This window comes from Equus caballus, chromosome 8, assembly GCF_041296265.1.
Source record: "Equus caballus isolate H_3958 breed thoroughbred chromosome 8, TB-T2T, whole genome shotgun sequence".
Lineage (NCBI taxonomy): Eukaryota > Metazoa > Chordata > Mammalia > Perissodactyla > Equidae > Equus > Equus caballus.
This window is the reverse complement of record NC_091691.1, coordinates 51,730,965-51,747,443: the sequence shown is the minus strand read 5'-3', so window position 1 is coordinate 51,747,443 and position 16,479 is coordinate 51,730,965. Positions and strand designations below refer to the sequence as shown.

The window sequence follows — 16,479 nt, the reverse complement described above, 5'->3', positions numbered from 1 at the left end:
AAGTCAAGAGACTAGGAGAAGTTGAAAAAAAAAACCCAAACACACATTACTTGAAAGGCTTATTATAGTAGTATGCTATAGAGGTACAGTTGTATATTATTATTATTGTATTATGATATATTATATATTTATATATTATAAAGAGATACAGTTGTATATTACTACTATAGTTATATTGTATTATAGTTGTGTAGATAGAGAGACACATGATAAAGATTAGGGGACTTGAACTCTCAAAAAACTGTACAAAAGCTTTAAAATAGTATGTCATTTGCACTGCTCCTCATTTCTATGGTGACCAGTTACAGAAATGCAGTGTGTCCCTTGTCAACACAGGAAGTTTGTTATAAAAACATCATTCAAAAGAAGAGTCAAACTCTGGGAACTCAGTTTAGAATGAAATGGAAAAAAGAATCATGAAGCGTTTACTTCTGTCACCTTTATAGTATTTTATGTAGAAATGTAGGTAAGTCCCTGCAAAAAAAAAAAAGTAACTCAACTCACTTCCGCTGTGACCTCTTGCGTGAGTCCCTCAGAATTCCACCTTGCTATAGCGCGAGTGTCTATCTACGAGCACTGGAGGTATCCATCCGCCTGCACAGAGGCGCGCATTAATTTCACTCGTCAATTTCACGCCTCTTCCACCCAGCTCACCTTGAATAGCTGGCAAAGGGTCCGCTAGGCATGTAAGGTCTTAACATGAGTCAATGATCAGAGATTTCAGAACTTCTCAATACTTGACTTCTGGCATAAAACATAGGTCAGTTTGGCTATTATTGTTATCTCTCATTTATTCCTTCAACGAATATTTATGGAGCAAAGATTGTGAAGACGCAAAGAGGAATCAGGCGGGGATTTATCCTAAGGATGCTTACTTCTAACTGATGCAATGACTGGAATATGGAGAACCATAATCCAAGCAACAAGTTCATAAGGAAGATGCAGACAACATACTGTTATCTGAGCTCAGAGGAGGGAGGCAATGCTTGCTCTATAGTGAGGCGAGAATAAGATACAGAGTCAGAAAAGGCTTTGTGGAAGTAGAAGCATTTTATCTGAGTTTTGATGAGCAGGTGGACTTTAGCCATTTTGAAGCTGAGTGGAGGGCTATTTCTGTTAGAAGTTACTTGGTGCCATGAAGGCCTCCCAGGAGCAGACCAGTCTACACAGGAGTGAGCTGGGATAAACACTTCTGGAGAAAGAAGGCATCTATCAGAATTTCTTCCCTCTTTGTTATGGCCTGATCTGTATCCACCAAAATTCGTTTGTGGAAGTCCTAGGCCCCAGTACCTCAGAATGTGACTGCATTTGGAGACAGGGCCTTTAAAGAGGCAATTAAATTAAAATGAGGTCACCAGGGTGAGCCCTAATCCAATATGACTGGTGTCCTTATATGGAGAGATTAGGACACAGACAGGTTCACAGGGGAGACCACGTAAAGACACAGGAAGAAAATGGCAATCTCCATGCCAAGGGGAGAGGCCTCAGAAGAAACCAACCCTGGTGACACCTTGATCGTGGACTTCTAGCCTCCACAACTGAGAGGAAATAAAATTTCTGTCATTTAAGCCACCTAGTCTATGGTCCCCATGGAGACTTCAGACATTCCCATGGTTTGGAGCTGGTTTGGTTTCCGGGCTCCCTACTGCTCCAGCTTACAGCTCAGGCCAGATGTACTGGTGGACCACTGTGATGGGCCATCTCACCAGCATGCCCTGACTCATGAGGTAGGCAGGTGGCAGAACCCAAACACAGCAATAAAGGCAGCAATAAACACCTCTTGAAGACCTACCAGTCACAGAGCACTGTGTCTAGCACTGGGTCACTGGATTAGTCTGCTCAGGCTGCCATAACAAAATACCATAGAGTGGGCAGCTTAAACAACAGACGTTTACTTTCTCCCAGTTGTGAAGGCTGGAAGACCCTGGTCAAAGTTGCGGCTGACTCGGTTGTGTTGACAGCTCTCTTCCTGGCTTGCAGATGGCCACCATCTCACTGGGTGTTCAATGGCCTTTCTTTGGTGGGTACGCACAGAGAGTTCAATCTAGCTCTTTCTCTTCCACAAGGCCACCAATCCTATTGGATTAGAACCCCACCTTTACCACCTCACTTAACCTTAATTGCCTCCTAAAAGTCTTGTCTCCAAATACAGTCACACTGGGCGTTAGGGCTTCAACATAGGAATTGTTTTGGTGGGAGGGACACACAGCAGACCATAGCATCATCTGATGTTTGTGTTGCAGCTAATTAATCAGTAATTACAGTATGCCAGAGACCGGTCTAAGCACTTCCCACACTGAATTGTCTCAATAAGCACATAAGGAAATACTGTTATTGGACTGCGTTTCCAGATGAGGAAACTGAAACACCAAGAGAGACCTTTGCCCAGGCCACACAACTACTAAGTGGTGGAGCCGGGTTTTGAGCCGAGGCATTTAGGCTCCAAAGCCCATTTTCTTCATGGTTAATTATACTCAGCTGCCTCCCAAATTAATGTAGACAGACTTAGTTTCATAGTCTTCAAGGTATGCCAGAAGCCTTCCTATCCTCTCAACTTTGCAGGGGAACACGCAGGAGAGGGGAACCACTGGGCATTGTGGCAGACTGAGCTGCTGCAGGAAGATGCCCTCCCACATAACGTACATCTCCCACATAAGCATACATTGCAAACACACAGAAATGCTGGTTAAAAATGTTTCCGGTACATTTAGAGCATGGAAGAAGAAAGAGAAATCTTTTGAATGTAACGTTCTTGAGGGCAAAGACCTTATTTTCTTCGTTGCTAATTCTCTAGGGTTTAGAATTGTGCCTGGTATATCAGCAGGCATTCAATAAATAGTTGTTGAATGAAAAAAAGTTTAAGGCTTGGAAATTAACAATAAACTCAAAGCTAAAGTAGGGTGCAAGAGTAAAATTGAATGGATAAAGAAAGTATTAGAACTTGACATAAGCTTTAGGAGTTGGGAGCTGGGGTTTTAATATTCGCACATCAAGTGTTCATAGATCAAATATATGATGTTCACACACGTCAAAATATGAAGCCACTAACCTCTGTGAGAAGAACCCCCTGTATAAGGCCAAGGAGTTGTCCCATCTGTGAAAGAGATGCAAGAACACTCCAACCAGGCAACCAGTCTTGAGAACCACAGGAAGTTGACCTGTCTTCCCTGTAATTTATCTACAAAACCCGAGGGAGTTGGGAGTCTCAGAAAACAACCACCACCACAGATGAGCTCATAGGTAAAAATTACAAACCACCAGGAAATGAACCACCCCAAGGAAAAAATCACAAAAGAGATTATTTCCATCTAAGAACTAGAGTTATAGAACAATATGAAAGAATGGTTAAAATAATTGTCTTTAAAATATTGAAACAAGGAAGAAACATAATCAGTAAGGCAGGAACAGGATATTATGGGGAAGAAAGATGAAATTCTGGAAGGATTACAATATTTATGACTGCGTCAAGAACCTTGCTTGTGCTTGGGGTGGTGTCACCAAGGAGTTTATGAATAGCATCAGGAAGAAGACGCTCAAGAGGTTCGTCCATGACTTCAAAGGATTTACCAAGAATGAGGAGGTTGCAAAAACCAATAAGGCTGTGGCTGAGATTGGCAAAAGATGTTAGCACAGGGCCAATCTTCCTCACCAGAAAAAGAAACTGAAAACATAGACCCGCCAACACTGAAAGGTTTTCGTCAATAGAGAAGAATGTTCGTGGTGCATCTTCTGCCTACAAGAAAATCTGTGATAAAAAATAAACACACCAAGCAGACCACAATGCTCATATTTCTGAAAAAAATAACACCTCCTCAAGAAGAGCCTCAGGCAGGTCCTTCAGGAGGTATTCCAGAAGAAAGCATTGTTATCATAGGATATGACAGCTCCATGCACGTTATTGCCCCTGAAGACCTTCCAGTGGGACAAGATGTGGAGATGGAAGACAGTGATATTGATGATCCTGACCCTGTGTGGGCCTAGGCTAGTATGCCTGTTTGCATCTTAGTTTTTAACTAAAAAGTTTAAAAGGAAAAAAAATTTTAATGGAAAAAAGTTTACAGAATAAGGATATAAAGAAAGAAAATATTGTTGTACAGATATACGTGTTTGTGTTTTAAGCTGTGTTATTACAAAAGAGTCAAAAAGTTTATAAAAATTTTCAAGTTTATAAAGTAAAAAATTACAGTAAACTAAGATTAACTTATTATTGAAGAAAAAAACTTTTTTTATCAGTTTAGTGTAGCCCAAGAGTACAGTGTTTGTAAAGTCTCCAGCAGTGTCCTGGGCCTTCACATTCTCTCACCACTCACTCACTGACACCCGGAGCAACTGCCAGGCCTGCAAGCTTATTCATGTAAGTGCCCTATACAGGGGTACCGTTTTCTACCATTTTTACTGTACCTTTTCCACGTTTAGGTGCGTAAATACTTACCATTGTGCTACAACTGCCTACAGTATTCAGTACAATAACATGCTGTAGAGGTTTGTAACCTAGAAGCAATAGGCTCTACCAGAGAGCCTGGGCGTGTAGCAGGCTATACCGTCGAGGTTTGTGTAAGTGCACCTGTTACTGAAAGTTTGGTCTCTGAGCCAGGTGCTGATCCAAATAACGAGAACAGAGTCTTGGGTGAAAAGGAAAAATAGCTTTACTTTCTTTGCCAGGCAGGGGGAGCAAGCAATGGCATCATGCCTTAAGAATTGCTGGCTCCCATTAAGAAACGAGTATGGAGTTTTTAAAAGCTTGCGAGCAATATGGCTGCTTGTAGGGAGTTGGGAGCCTGTGACCTTGCTGGTCAGTGCTGTGAGGCTGTTTGCAGGAGGGGCATGGGGGTTGGAGGGACATGAGATAAGGAATACACAGATGGCTGTCCTTGGTTGTCTGCCTCCATGGTGGATGGTGGATGTTGGATTTTGGTGCCAGGAAGCCGAGGAGTTGGGGCCTGGGAAGCTTCTGTTTCTTGACATTGTCTGGACATCAGTTTCCCTGTAATAAACTTCAAGGACTCCTGATGAGCCAAAACTTTAGTGTGAGGCCACCTGGGCTTTAACAATTTGTAACTTCTATTTGGTTGTGAAGCTCAGGGAGTCAAAGGTTAAAGAAACAGATATTGACATATGAGTGTAACTAAAGAAGCAGGGAACCAGGATGAGGGCTTTTGGTTTTAATCCCACATGGGCTGGGTTCAGTGTAGGGGAGCTGATGTCAGGGCCGGTACTAACTAAAAGCCTGTAACACACTCTGTGATGTTCGCACAGTGACGAAATTGCCTAACAACACATTTCTCAGAACATATCCCCATCATTAACTGACACATGACTGTACTTGGAATTAAAAAAAAAAAAAACTCAGTGGACAGGTTAAACATTTGACTAGAGGGAGAAGTGAGGGAACGGAAGAAAGATTGGAAGAAATACTGCAGAATTCAGACTCGAGATATAAAAAGGAAAACCATGAAAATCATTTCAGAGACCTGGAGACTAAAATGAGAAATGCCAGATCAATTGAAGCAGAGTTCCAGAGAAGAGAGTAAGAAGAACACCAAATAGCACTACTGAGAAAAGGATGGAAATTTTTTCCATAATTGAAGATATGTGATGAAGCTCCCTGTATCATGACAGGATAAGTAAAAAATAAATCCATAGCTAGGCCCCTCAGAATAAAATGCAGAATATCAAAGACAAAGGGAAGATACCAGAGCCACACGTGTGGATAAGACCCGGCTGTCGAGAAAACTGCAGCAGATGTGGAGAGCAGGTACTGGCCAGTGTGCGCTTCCTCTTTGTCCATCTTTAGAAATTTTGGCTTCAGTGGGTGAAGAGAGCACTGCTTCTGCAGGGGAACCAGAGCTCTGAGCTGTCAGTAAGGGGAGGTGGATAGATTAGGTGCAGAAACAGCTAGACTATCATTCTATTACAGTCTCAGGAACTACCTCAAATACAGCAATTCAAAGGACTGACTCTGAAGTGATGCTAATATATTGTTTGTAATTCTATTCACATTTCTTTCAACTCTAACCCTGTTTCAGTTTTGGGTAGATGCCCAAGCATTTTCTTCCTTTCTTTTTTGAGGAAGGTTGGCCCTGAGCTGACATCTGTGCCCATCTTCCTCTATTTTATATGTGGGACACCTGCCACAGCATGGCTTCATAAGTGGTGTGTAGGTCCACACCGGGGATCTGAACCGGCAAACCCCCGGGCCACTGAAGCGTAGCACATGAACTTAACTGCTGTGCCATCAGGCCAGCCCCGCAAGCATGTTCTTTATTAAAGATAATTAAAGCATGAATCAATCAGTGAACAAGTTTCGTTGATCAACACCATTCGTTTATTCAAAAAATATTTGCTGAGTATCTACTAAGAGTAAGGTACTTTGTTGAAAGTTTTAGAGTTAAGAGCCTTGAAGACATACAACAGGACAATGATTAATGGGTTTGAACTGGTTTAGACAGGATGATCCAGACAGAGGTTTAGCAAGTGCAAAGGCCCTGGGGCAGGTCTGCATCTGTCATGTAGATCAGTAAGTAGATCAGTAAGCCTGGAACACAATGATTGAGGAAATGTGTGGTACAAGTCAGAAAGGGAAGCAGGGGTCAGATCACATGGGGCCATATAGAGTGGGGAAAGGAGTTTGGACTTTATTCTAAATCCAATGGGAACCTGCTAAAGAATTTTAAGAAGAAGAACAACGTAAGTTGATTACTTTTTTTTAAAGATCATTCTGGGTGCTTAGTGGAGAATAGATTCAGAAGGGACAAAAATGATAAAAGGCAGAAGGAGTTAAATAGTTCTTCCACCAATTCAAGGGCAAATTGGTGACAGCTTCAACTAAAGTTAGCAGTAGAGATGGAGACAGGCGAACAGATTAGAGAGATAATTTGAGAATAAAGTTTTGTTGATGCATTGGATATAGTGAACGAGGGAAAGAGAGAAGAATCAAGAGTAACTTCAAGACTTTGGCCTGTCCACTGGAAGGGTGGTGGTACCACTACTTGAGATAGGAAGAAATGGGGAGAAACAGGAAAACCAAACATCCCATACTGGACATGTTAATTTTGAGACACCTATTAGACCAACAAATGATTATAACAGATAAGAAGTCAGATAAAGTCTGTGGTTCAGCAGAGAGATCGTGGGAGAGATGGATATTTAAGAGTCATTGGAGTACAGACACTACCAGCAGCTGTGGGCTTCCGAGAGAGAACCACCTCTGGAAAGAAGGAAGCGAGGAAGAGAGAGCCCTGGTGCACACGAGAATTTAGAGTTCCAGAAGAGGAGGAGGATCCAGCAAAGGCAACTGGGAAGGAGTGACTTGGAAGGTAGGAGGAGGACTAGGAAGTACCAGGGAGGCAAAAGAGAAGAGCGTTTGCCTGCTCCAAGTAGAGGGGTCAACTGTATCAGATGAGGATGAAGTTGTCGTTGAGCTTAGTTTTAGTGACAGAAGCCTAGGAGTGGACTTGAAAGAAAATGGAAATGAAAAAGAAAAGAGTACAGACAATTATTTGAAGTAGTTGTTGTGAATGGGGAGTAAAGAAATGAGATGCTAGCTGAAGAGGACTTGAAGTAAAGTGAGGAGATCTCTAGGACGATAGATGAGCTATTAAAAGATGCTGATGAGGCTGACTGAGTAGAGAGGAGAAAGTGAAGATGCAGACGGAAGCCCTGGAGTAGACGAGAAACGATGACCTCCAGAGCACAGGGGGACATTTGGCTTTGCTTGGACAGGAACCTTTCCCTTCTACCTTAATAAGCAGAAGACAGAGACTAGGAGCAGAGACATAGGTAGGTAATGGTGATACAATGAGGAGGTTCCAATCTAATGTTTTCACTTTCTTCATGAATTATGAAAGTGAAGGTACAGAAGGAAGATGGAAGATTGGATTAGTTATTGAAGAGAGAAAAAGGGATGATACAAATATCTTAGCAGAAAATGTGTTAGGGTTTCCAGAAAGTGTCAAGGGGCCATTTGAAATCTGTGTCACGTGTTTAAGATGAGACTCACCAGCACAGTTGTGCAACTTTCTACAGTATTCAGTTGCAGAAGTGTAATTTTGTTGGAGGATGGAGCTTTGCCAGATGAGTCAATGGAGAGAGAATGGAGAAACAGAGTTAAGGGTGGCTGGCAAGGAAGTGATTATAGAATTGGACCGTGGAGTCTAAGCCTGGGCAAGAAGGATGAGAAGAATATTTGAAAAATGACGTTCAATGCACAGATAGTCCCAATGAGATAGAAACATTTGGAATTGAGGCATTTTGGTAAGTAGGCCGGAAGGCAATGTATCATGGTCAGAGAGTGGAATGCTTAAATTTGGGATTTCAGAGAAATTTTTTCCCCTAGCCTCCACTTATGAGTAGGCAGAGTGATTAGCAATCTATGGAATGAGATTCCAGAGATAACAAGAAAGGTTCGTTGTCTTTGCCTTGCCCAGAGCATATCTCCTTACTGCCTCACAGTTGGCAGAAATTATATAATTAGAAAACTATTACTCCATCATCAAGTGACTTCCTATTAAAATGTAAACTCTGTGGGAAAGCTGACTGATGCCGACCAGGACGAGGGAGGAGGGACACCTCGTTCCATCCTTCCAGTAAGTGTTTAGTAAGCATCTCTCAGCCGCAGGCCCTGCACGGCTAACTGACCAGCGCACGCCAACACTGCCCCCAACTTTGTGTAACTGACGGTCTTGCGGCTTCATCCAGGTGAGAATTAATTTATTGGATTATTTCCAGAGAATAGGTTTCTATGTGGGAGAGAGCAGACATAGTGAGCACCGGAACCAGAATGTTTGGGCCTTCACAATTTGCCTGGGCCTGGCATTGTTTGCCTAAAATTAGAGCATCATTAAAAGTTTTGTAGAAGGGAATAAAAAGCAGAAATATGGATCAAAAATCTTTAAAATGTTTGCCCTTAGACACAGAAATTCTGCATTAAACAATTTATCACAAGGAAACAGAGATGATGTACTAAGATGTTTGGATAAGAGTGTTCATCACAATATTATTTACAATATCAAAACACGAAAAACAATTTTAAAACTAAAAACTAGATTAGTTAAGAAAACTATAATAATACACTGAGGGAGGGCAGTGCAGCAATATTGATTGGCATATTGCCTAATTGGAAAAGAAAGTGCATTTCCTTTTCTTAAATTTAAAATCACATAAATAAATGCAGAAGAAAAAAGATAAAAGGCCGTATATCAAACTGTTAACAACTGTTGTATCTATAGAGTGGGATTATGAGTGATTCTTAGTTTGTTTTGTCTTTTCTTTGTCCTTTACTATGTTTTTGTATGAAAGCCAGACTAAATGTGAGTATATTTAGTCATCAAAGAAAATATCCATATTGATTGTATTTCCTAGCTGTGCAAAATATATTTATCAACCAGCCTCAAAATTCTACCAAAAGACTTAATTAACTTTAACAAATAAAGCTTTTAATTCACAATATTTCTTCTGACAGCGTCTATCACAGAGAAGCAGTTGACTCAAACTGAATTACTTGATTATAAAAGAAATGATTCTTGTTGGAAAATAATGATTCTCATGAATAGACAAGAGGTACAATGTTCTTTTTATAATATATAGTTTTTCCAATAACCAAATTATCCTACTTTGGAAAATGTAGTACATGCAGTAGCTCAAGCTTGAAGAGAAGCAGTATTTTAAGGCTTGGCAAAAATAGTTCTGGTATCTTCCTGGAGTCAGAGTGGCAACATTGCAAGGAGGAAGTCACAAGGGATCATTGCAGTGGCCGCCATGCATCGTGCCGGACACAGGAAGCAGCAGGTTGCCCTGTGCTCTGCTGCCTTCTATCTCATTTCCTGTGCTTCTGCTTCAGACTCTAAACAGACCAAGAAAGGGAAGGAGGGAGAGAACGGTGGTCAATGAAAGTGAAGGTGGAAAAGCAGAGACGATTTAAACAGAAAGAGAAATGGGAAGACAATAACAGTTATTGTATCCCCATTGGAATGAAGGAGAAAGGGCAATTCATTTATTATAAATAAGACATTTGTTTATTCATTCATTCTCTCAACAAACACAGACTAGGGCCTCGCAATGGCCCCGGCCTGATGTTATGACAAGAAAGAAAAGCATCTTTCCATCCAGGTGAACACGACCAGACCAGTATTCTAAAATGTACTTTTCATTATTCCTCTGTACAAAAACTTCATGACCTTGGCTTGTGACCTCGCTCCATGAGCTTGGTTCATGATTTTCCAACCCATGAAATCACTTTTTCCTCCATGTTGCTCAGCCAGATCCTAACTTCTTTGCCGCTTACCTGTTCCATGAAGTCATCTTTAACTTTTCCCTCCAGGCCATGTGACTATTTCTTTGAACTCTCATTTCATTTATAATGGTATTATATTTACAGGTTAGAATGAAATTATTCTCTGTTTGTGTGTATTTTCTACTCAGTTTATAAAGTGGGTCTTGTGGGTCCCTCACACTAATCAATATGGAAATTGACGTGTGGTAAATACTGATTGGTAAACATACCATCTTGGTAGACATTTAGTTTGTCCTTTGGTAACTAAGAAATAAGACAAAGTAGGTTATGATCACTTGGTTATAGCAAGGATTCATAGAAATGTGTCGATTTGTTATTCATTCATTCAATGAATATTTGTTGAAGATTTAGTCATTAGTAAGATACATTCCCTCGCTTTCTGGTTGCTTTGCTTGTAACCAAAAGAGAGGAGTAAAATTATGAATGGAATAGAAAAAGATCGAGAAGGTAAGCTAACGAATACTTGGCTAGAGTCACCCGTGGCTATTAATGTCGCCTTCTGCACAAAAACATGTGTGTTGGGTATATGTTTACTTAGGCAAATTCCGAGAAGCACCTTACACTCTGAGGGAGGAGGGCCGGAGAGGACGAAGTGCCTTATTCTTTTCGGGTTCTAACACAGGAACAAATCCCAGAGAGACTGATATTTCAAAACTAAAGCTAATCATAATCAGGCTCCTCCATATCAACAATACCAAACATTTACTTAGCATCTCTGTGAACTGTGAACTAGGCAACATGTGTAGAGTAAAACCATGAATACAACATAGACCCTGCCCATGAGAAGCTTAAATGTCCCAATGGAGAGAGAGAAGAACGTCAACCTTAAGTTTGCTAGCAGCAACTGGAGGGTTGTGCAGGTATTATTCATCACACAAAAGAACACAATCTTACCAGTAACTCCTCTCAAACACACCCTGGCCTAAAGAATATAGAAGTGTGTCTTCATTTTCCCATCCAATCACCCTGCAGTTCACACAGATCCCGTTCCATTCAGATGTTCTTAAGTCCCTTCAACTTCTAGTCTTCAACCCTCTTCTCTTCTTCCTTTACATTTCTGGGATCTTTTCTACCCCTCTGCCCTCCTCCCACGGGAACCCTAGGACACTGGGCGTTGTCCCAGGCCCCATTGTGCCAGAACAGTCATAGGCCCCTACTGGGCATAGGTCTTTCACATTCAGTCTACAAGGCAAGCAAACCTTTCTTTTGCATGTTGATGCCATCTCTAATCTGTGAGTGACATTGAAAGGAAGGGGGCCAAAGAGAAGAAACATCCTATATCCTGCAGCATATCCACAACTGAATATAATTTAAAGAAGAAATGTTATTGAAAAAGTGTGTGTTTTTTAGAAATAACTTTGGCTCTGAGAAATAAAAACCCAAAATAAGAGGCTTGTCTTCCCTCTTACGTAAAAGCCCACACGTAGGCATCCAGTCCAGGGTCCACTCCATGAAATTCCTAGGGACCCAGCTCCTTCTAGCTCACTGATCATCATCTCTAGGATGTGGCTCTGGTTCTCATGGCCCAAGACAGCAGCTAGATCTCTTGCCATCATATCCTCATTCCAGACAGCATGATAGAAGTCAAGGCAAAAAGAAGAGACAAGGGATACAGCTCAGTTGTCTTCTGAGGAAGTTTCCCAGAAGTCACCACAGAACAATCCCACTTATATCTCTTTGGTGAGAACTTCATCACCTGGTTATTCCAAGATATAAATACGCCTAGGAAATGAAATCTTTTCTGAGTGGCCATGAGCCCAGCTAAAAATTGGGTGTCTTTCCATGGAAGAAGGAGAGAATGGATGTTGTAGGAGGACTAGCTTCTCAGCCACAAATAGCAAACAAGATGCTTTAGGAGTAAAAAGTAAAGAAAGATCAATTTAAAAATCAGGAGAATCAGAGATCATTTTACAAAAGAAAGATGGGTCTTTGAAGTTGTAATGTTGGAACTGGTGGAAATGGAGAGAATGTAACAGGTAGAGTGAATAGAATGAACAAATGCACAGAAGTGGGTAGTATACTTCCATTTCCTTTATTCATTAAATTTAAAAATATTCTTTATGATGGAACTTTTCAGCCATGCATAAATGTCGAAAGAATAATATAATGAACCTTCAAGGCTCATCAACAATTTCAACAATTGTCAGTACTTTGAAAATGGTCAATGAATATTTATAAAGTAGGCTTTTAACTAAGAATACAGAAAGGATTAAAATGCAATGGCCCCAAGGAGCTTATGGCATAGTGGGTATGTCCAAGGAAGTAATTCATCAAAGGAAATGAATGGACGTTTGGTGAAGTTGGGTGGAAATGTTGCAGCAGATGTAACACATGTTTTAATTCTCCACTGTGTTCCAGTCACTGAGTCGGAGAAACTTGGATGAAAAGCTCCCTGTCAGTCCTGTAGGTGTTTACAGTCCTGCAGAGCTGCTCACGGTGTAATGGAAATAAGTAGCTACAAATCATGGAAGGCCTGGACCATCATGCCATAGGATAGGAACTTTATTCAGGCAATCAGGAATTACCAGAAGTGGTTGACCAGGAAAATGTCACGTTAAATCTTAGTTTTTGGAAGATAATTGGTACTGACACAAGGGATGGATTGCAAAGAGAAAAAAACAGGAAAATGGTTAGCAATTGAAAGTGAATTTTGGGGCTGGCCCAGTGGCGCAGCAGTTAAGTGTGCACGTTCCGCTTCTGTGGCCGGAGTTTGCTGGTTCGGATCCCAGGCACAGACCTGTCCACTTCTTGCCAAGCCATGCTGTGGCAAGCATCCCACATATAAAGTAGAGGAAGATGGGCACGGATGTGAGCTCAGGGCCAGTCTTCCTCAGCAAAAAAAGGAAGATTGGCGGCAGATGTTAGCTCAGGGCTAATCTTCCTCAAAAAAAAAAATGAATTTTAAAACAATCTGAGTAAAGGGAAAAGAAAAGAGAATTAACATATTTGATGTCTACATTGTGCCACACACATATTAGGCCCTTTACATATATCATGCTTACATTAATCCTCATGACAGCTCCAGGAGGTAATTATCACCTTGATTTTCAGATGAGGAAGTGGAGGCTCAGAGAGTGACTTTACCTGGGCTCTATTCCTAGGTCACAGTGGAATCAGAATTCGAATCTCTTCTGCTGGCCTCCATACTTCCAGCTGCACTCCATGCCTCCAAGCCCAGAACTAGAGAAGTAGCAAAAGGAATAGGAAGGAGGGCACAGATATGAGTATGCTCCCAAAGAACAGAATTTGGTGAGTAATTAGGTGGCATGGGTGGGGAAGAGGAGAGGACAGGAGGAATCAAAGACAACTGAAGCCTCAGCCTGAGCACTGAGGAGATGGTAATAATGTGTTTACCTGGGATACACAAGACAGAAGAAGCAGAGTTTGGGGAACAGGTAATGCATTTGAATTTGGATGTGTTGAATTAGAATTGATGTTTAGCAAGCAACGTGAACTTGGCTGTAGGTGAGCAGCAATTGTCTCACACTTAGAGTTAGAGGGTCATCAGTGACCTCCTTGGGAGCAGGGACCTCTGCAAAGCATGTGGCGGGTGGGAGTAGGACCACAGCGGGCCAGGAAAGAATGCAGATGTGCTGGCAGAAGCACAAATGCATGCTCTTCCCTTGAGAAATTATCATTGAAAAGAAGGAAGGGCTAGGATAGAAGCAGGACGGGAGATGCACAGTTGGAAGAAAGCTTTTCTTTCTAGAATGAAGGGTGTCGGTCTGTTTGTGAGCAGAGAGAACAGTGCTGTGGAGAAGAAGCTAGGCTACGACAAAGAAGGACGGTTTTCCTCTGGGACAGGAGGGAAGGAAAGGAGGCCAGAGTGAAAGGAGAGAGAAAACGTGAAAATTGCATTTCTTGATATACTTGGGCAGGTTTCTGAGAGGTAAGATGATAGATGCAATAGAAGTGCAAGGGTGTGCTATTGCTGGAGGAGAGTGGGAAAGGTTTGGAACAGGATACATAAAGGATCATCAGGTGAGGCGAAACAGCGCGGACCTGAGCGGGCACTGGCGCGTGTGGAGCACAGCTTTGTCAGCAATGTGGAATGTGGCGGCCGAGGAGCAAAGCACGGGGAATGCAACGCTGCCTGGACCCTGACTTGGGAATCGAGGCTCAGGGGGTCTAGGGTGATAGGAAGACCTTAGCTAAAAAGAGGACTGTGGGCCCCAGACAGCGCTGGCAGCCAGTGGAGCCAGGCAGCCGAGGACACTTCCTTGAGGGGAGAAACTGCACCTAATGCCTCATGATATCTCCCAGCTCCTGGCACATAGTCACTTCTCCTTAAATATTTCATCACAAATGAGAGAGCTGAGTATAAGATATAAAACCTCAAGAAAGTGTCTACTGCATAATACAGACAGACTCAGGGGAACAGAGCTCGCTTCAGGCCGAGGCAGTCCGGGCAGTTGAGAGAATCCTATGCAGTGTAACTTCCTCATGGTTTCTTTCCCCCGCTGGTGTTTTGCCTTTCTGCCCTTTCTTTTATGACTTCTTTGCATCTAGCACTGTGTCTTGTGTCTTGCACAAAGTAGACATTTAATGCATGTTTACAGAATTGAATGCAAACCAAGCCATGACTGGTATTTTGTGGTGGTTGTTTATCTTTTGGGAGCATAAAGCCTGCTGAAAACAGGAATTGCTGTTCTGCGTGCAGTCGCCGATCTGTCTTGCTCATTTTACAGCTACCTGGGCAGCCTCGGTCCAGTCCCTTTTAGCTTCCATTCATTCCTTCCATGCTCAGCTGGCCTTGAAATAAGCACCCCTAACAGCATACTGGCCCCGGTGCAGCCCAGCCTCAATCCTGCATGGCATTTCGCATCCTGCCTCCTCACAGACAGAGCCCTTGCCCTCTCTGACTCCTTCCCAGGACACTCAGTATTGCCTTGCTAGATCTGGCTACCTTCCACGAGGATTTGGTCTTTGCTCGGACAGTCATGAATAAGTACTTCTCTCTGTTCCACCCAACCCTGGCCGTCTGCCAGGGGCCCACCTGCACAGTTTACCCATTTCAGCAAGCAGGAACTAGACCAGACCTGTTGATAATCCTCAAAGCTTTTAAACGTGTTATTTTGGAATTCGCTGACTACTTTTCCACAACAGAGGCCCTTTAAGAGGTAGTTTAGGGGCGTTAGACAGTCTAGGTGAAGCTACCAGTACTGTGACAGCCATGCAAGGGAAGCCAGATCGGAAGCGCTGGTTTCTATGTCATATATATATTTTTTAACTTTTCAATAAATCTTTATCCCTGAAAGCTAAATAGTATCATAACTTCCTTTCTTTCCTAAGTAGAAATGCCTGCTAGTACGATTGAGGAAAGGTAGAACAGAAGATATTTTATAAAGCCAGTTGAAACTGGTGGACAGTTAGCCATTAATGGTTAGGTAGCTGGTAACTCAAGTTTTTTTGGCAACTATTAATTGTAGCTTTTAGTTGTTCACCAGCCCACTGTTAGCTGTGCTGCTTAGGCAATATCTTATCTGACTCCCACTAGGTTCCTGATGGATAGCATCTCCCTGATGCTTGGGTCACCATGGTAACTGATGAGTGTTTTTCAGGAACTAAGAGTCAGCCTCTGTCCAGTTCAGACGGGACAAGACCGCCAACCCACCAACTGTGCCTGCTCAGGTGTCCAGTAGGTGAACTCCTGACTTTAGGGAACTAAACATTCCACCCTCGGATCATGCTAATGCCACCGTTTTGTGACCATGCATCCTGTGAAGAGCCATGAAGCCTGGCTACACTTGTGCAGATCAACAATTACCTCACTCCTCCTTGCCTCCAACCATCTGTCACCATACTTTAGACCACTTTGCCAGATTATCCCATAAATATCCCTAATCCCCATTTTTTGGAGAAGCAGATTTGGGATTTGTTCTCCTGCCTCCTCACTTGGCTGCCTTGTGAATAAACCTTTTGTCTGCAGCAAACTTGTCTTGGTGATTGGCTTTTTGTGGGATGGGTAAAATTAACCTGGTTTGGTAACATAGTCACCAGGCTAGACCAAAAATGTGGACCTGCTGCTTCTGACTGGAACAGAAGGTGACCTATATGATTTCTTACATCAGATTATACCTCATCTCATTGAATATTGCAATGTAGCTGGGGCCTTATCCACGTGATTAAGCTGAATCTATTCAAATGAGTCTTGCTACACATAATCAAAAGTTCTTTGTTTTGTGCTA

At 42.3% G+C, this 16,479-nt stretch overlaps 1 long non-coding RNA gene across 1 annotated transcript; it reads left to right on the top strand.

The window, feature by feature from the left end:
• The first annotated feature begins 8,591 nt into the window (after positions 1 to 8,591).
• LOC138915271 (uncharacterized) lies at positions 8,592 to 16,224 on the top strand. Its single transcript, XR_011420969.1, has 3 exons — positions 8,592 to 8,697; positions 13,393 to 13,540; positions 15,853 to 16,224. It is a non-coding gene; the product is annotated as an uncharacterized lncRNA (long non-coding RNA).
• The last annotated feature ends 255 nt before the right edge of the window (positions 16,225 to 16,479 follow it).